A 4,979-nucleotide genomic window follows, 5' to 3' on the forward strand; every position below is an offset into this window, starting at 1 on the left:
CGTTCCGAAACTTCTAATCATGTCAAAAATGATTTCCAAAAAAAAATAAAAATGGACGATTTACGATTTTTGAATTTGTTTTGAAGGGGTTAGAAGTTTTGGGATGGGCTGATTTTTGGTGAGGATGATCTCCTTATTGTAGAGATCATCCTCACTAAAAATCAACTCATTCCAAAACTTTTAACCTATATGAGACAAAACAAATTGGCGATGGTGTGGGTTTACTAATTTGTAGGGTGCTTATATATTTATCCATGGGATATAAGAAGTAATATCCTCTTAAGTTTAAGGGCATACTTGCCCGTATTGAAAAAAGTGAAATGCTTATTGCTTCAGCACAAAAATTAAGCATTAAAATAGTGTTGATTTTTTTTTTTTTTTTTTTTTCACTTATTTTCAGCAATAAGCATTGAAAATATAGAATAAACAAACATGTTATTTTGACAAAAAAATGTTGAATTTTTTTTTTCTAGCAATAAACGTTGAAAAATAACACAAACAATCAACACCTTAGTAATAAGGGTGAAATCCTTATGAAGTTAGTATGGCTAGTTGGACTCTAATTATTTTGGATAGCTTCTATTAAGAGCGTAATTTTTTTACTTATAACACACCAATCTATAGGGAGACAATCATTGAATTTCAAAAGCATTGGTGTGTTGTTAATAAAAGAAGGTGTGCCAATAGTATTTCTATTAATAATCCGGATTCGATAATTTTCAACCTGAATAAATACAGGTTTTATTTATCCAAACCTAATCCCCAAATCACAACTCTGATATCAGATATAATAACAAGATCAACACCACCTGACCTGCAAAATATTTTACTAGATCACTTACTGCCCTAATTTACGGTGAATTTGCGATTCCCTCTCATCAAAACGTTTTGAAGATCATGGATTCCAACTTTCGAACACGAAAACACGATCCTATCCATCAAAATCCCATCATCTACGATCCAATTTCGAACTTTCCCCCACTCGCAGATCCCACCAGACAACAACTCACAGTAGAAGATCTCTTTCGTGTGCGATGGATTATAAATATAAACGAAATCTTCTGCTGTACAAATGCCGATAGATGATAGTGGAGAATTCTCACTCGCGAGACTTTCAAGCATCTCCGAAGGCATTATCCCTCTTTCTTTGCAATCTAATGTTTCACAATTTACTTCCCAGATTCTTAGGGTTTCGACACTCTCATCGTTCCCAGTTAGTCCAACTAGAATCAATCGATCTCTCGAAATTCCGATTACAGAGAAGAAAATCGAAGAAATTGGACGTAGATCAGATCTAGCTTCCCAAATCTTCTTCTCGGGATCAAACGAGTAAAATTTTCCGGAATTTTCTCGATTAGGTATAATTTTTCGTGCGACACAGCAACAGAAAGCCACGTGGTTGCTGCGGAGTTCTTGAGAATATCTGGCATCGATTGACAAGTGTCCCATCGATTTGATCTCATATCATACATCTCCACTGCGAGAGGATCATCTTCGAAATCGTACGTACCACCAGCGATAATCAGGTACGATCCAACGACGGCCACAATCGGATCGGTTCGCCACACGCTTGGTCCAACCAGGTCGTGCCACGTGTTATTGAGTGTGTCGAATGAGAATGCGAGTTTATTGGATGGAGTGAGCATGTAGAGGAGATTCGAGTGTGAGGATCGGAGTGGCGATGTGAGTCGAGTTTCTGCTCCGGTGACCTCAATCCACACGTGTGAACTAGGATCATATGCACGTGTGATTATTACAGAAGGGTTCCGACAGTTCTGGATGTGGACGATGAGCCATGGTTTGACACGTGAGGGAATAGAGAGGGATGAGGAAACAGCGTGTCTCCATGTCTTTGACACGTGTGATGCTGGTAGGAGATGGATGAGTGGCACGTGTAAGAGAATGCTCTCTAAGATTTCTCCATAGAGAGGAGCTTCTTCTGCTCTTTCATCTTCACCCCTCATTTTGTTCTTTATGCACCCCCACCCACAATTTTGTGGGACTAGAGAAATGGTTTTTGCTCACAGAAATCTGGAATTACCAATCACACGTAGCCACGTGTATTGAATGGCATTTCTAACTTACAAAAATACCTTTTTTTTAGTTACAAAACTATCCTTATATGCTTGACGTGCCGAGCACTGTGAGCAAAAGCCAAAAACTCTGTGAGCAAAAAAAACGACTCGTGTTGTAGACGACGAAGAAGAAGGGTTAGGGTTGGCTTTATATAGAATTTAGAGTTGGTAATTTAGAAAACATCCTCCATCTGTTTGAGAATATTTGAGATACCCATATATTTTTTTAAAATGATTGACATACCCTTTTAAAATTGTCTTTATTTGTAGGCTGGTGTACAATGACATAAATACCCTTATCTTCAAGCTCTAACTAAAAACCAAAGATCTTTAATCTTAAGATATTCGACCTTTGCCGTGAATTACTTTTACTATGCTCGACTGACCTGAGAGCGCTCCCGAAGGGGAATCATTAAATCACCTGAGAACGCAACCAAAACATTATCTTTTAAATTATTATTTTATTTTGAGTGGTGGGTGTGTGTGGTAAAAAAAAAAACAAATTGTATTAGATAAGATATTCTCGGACTCATTTGAGCGACCCAAGAAAATATTTTATTTTATTTTATTTTGAGTGGGTGCGTGTTGTCAAAACATGTGGCCAAGAAGTCCATTCTCATCAGGAAATTCAACCTATCGTAGATTGTTTGGACTGCCATGTTTTCTTGAATTATGCACAAAGTTGGGATCCAGAATGAAGTCCCGTTCACACAAGGCACATTTTGATTGAAATTTGAAATATATTGGACTGCATGCCATATAGAAAATGGTTTGTTTCAAACACCAATATAATTTTGCCACGTAGACACTGCTCTGGATTCGGATCCTTACACATAACATGTACTCGAATCAAGTCGGGAGAAGTTTTATGATAAAGAATTTTCGTTGGCCCAAATGACATCTTAGCTCTCTAAGATTCATGGTTTAGATTAGATTAAAAAGAATTAACAAAAAAAATTCCTTTTTACTTGATTATTAGCTTTGAAAATGGGTGTTCGTTGAACTCGCAAATTGAAACTTAATTAATGAATTCCGAACTTGCTACCTATATAGATGGTCTTGTGGTCCATGCAATCCACTCTCATACATGTTTTCTTCAAAGTCTCATTCCCAAATATGATTTTAAAACTTGTTTTAACGTCTCGTCTTGTTCATAAACGAGATCGAGTTGTCTCTGACAAGATATCCGATTTATTCGAGTCATCTCAAACGAGATTTTAAAAAATGCCTTAGAATTATAGCAAATCATGTCTTTGAGACTACTTGTCTACTCATCTCGTTGGTGGACAATATCGAGACAACTCGGACAAGTCTGTCTTAGACGAGATTTAAAACTATGTTTCCAATCCCTTTTTTCTGCCAACACAAGATTATTCATCCAATATTTGACGTTTGTTTGCTCATATACTTTTTGAAATAATTATATTATGTATGAGCATATATATTACATTGATTTTGTTTCTTCTTGTTTAATGCCGATTTACTTCCTTTTAATGAAAATACAAGCTTGTCACATTAGGTAAGTCGATTGAGTATGCCACGTGCCTAAGTCAGATGATCACGAATCATTTCTTTTAGATTGCTTATTTTCTAACTAGAAAGTCTTCACTCGGCTAACGTGGCACAAACACGAAATTGTAGATCTTTTTTCTCGAGATACACAGAATAGCAAATCTGAATCAATAAATTAAGAATCTTTTAGTGGGCAGGCCTCAACCGTAAGTAATATTCATGTATTCTCCCCTTAAGTTGAAATAAATTCTCTAAACCTATTTTTTGTAAAAGGGTAGACTGCCAAAAAAAATTAAAAAGAAAATCGTGATTTTATCCAAGCCCTCCTATAGAAACTAAATCTAGATCGAGAAGATAAAATTGTGATCTTTTTTTTTAATTTTATTTTACTTGTGTTTTGCTCAATGCTTTTCCAAATTTTTTTTCCCCGAAATTACAAGTAGTTTTAAGTCAAATTTTGGATCTCTTTAGGATTCCAAAATGTGTAACGATTATCTAACACCCCCCTATCGCAAAACTATAGATCATTTGCCTCGGGATGCACATAATAATAAATATTTTTATTGTGTATCCTGAGGCCAATGATCAACAGTTCTGTGATAGGGTGTGTGTCAGAGGGGGGAGTCATATTATCACGACTCACTCGAAATAGTATTGTAGGGGGTTATACCACTAATAAGTGTAAATCAATTTTTTTTTTCTTCTTAATTAGCCAAAAAAGAATAACTTAGTAAGATACTAAGATTTAAAATCTGACTAATGGTTGTGGGGTCCACGTGGACTGCCATCTTAGCCAAATAACACCCAAGTGATCTTCGGCATTTTCCATAGTTTAATGGTGTGGGATATTTTGTGTCCAGGTATCACTGGACACTATATTTAATCTATTGTAACTTATACTTAATTATCGCAAATGAAAGTCATCTTGTCATCTGATATTAAGTAATTTTAATGAGGGAGAATTTGTTACCAGGTTGAGAAAATAAGATTCAGAGAGTTACTAAGATGAGTAAATGTGATTCCAAAATTTTACGAGCTATACACGTACGCAATCCTAGCTTAATCAATATTCTGAGAGAAACGATGTGGCACATATCCGATCTGAATCATTCTAATGGACTCCATTGTGTGTAGCCTCAATTATCAACCCAGGAGTGGGGTCGTCCACTTGGGCATTCATGTGTAAATGAACCTTTATCACTCTTGAAAAGGATTCTACATAGACTCAACGAAATATTTCTCAAACATGATAAGTCTCAAATATTTTTCAAAATGATGAGGCCCCAGACGTCATTTTCAATTAATTGTACCATGTAAATATCTATATCTTGTGGAGCACATTTCACCCAAAAATGTTTGGCATAAAAAACAATAGCAGATATTTTCTCTCTT

General features: G+C 35.8%; 1 pseudogene; it reads right to left on the bottom strand.

Moving 5' to 3' along the window:
- Positions 1 to 659: 659 nt before the first annotated feature.
- Positions 660 to 2,165, bottom strand: LOC147398814 (F-box/kelch-repeat protein At1g23390 pseudogene; annotated as a pseudogene).
- Between the last annotated feature and the right edge of the window lie 2,814 nt (positions 2,166 to 4,979).

The sequence above is a fragment of the Akebia trifoliata genome, chromosome 7 (genome assembly GCF_017979445.1).
Source record: "Akebia trifoliata isolate Shusen 1 chromosome 7, ASM1797944v1, whole genome shotgun sequence".
In the NCBI taxonomy this organism is placed as follows: domain Eukaryota; kingdom Viridiplantae; phylum Streptophyta; class Magnoliopsida; order Ranunculales; family Lardizabalaceae; genus Akebia; species Akebia trifoliata.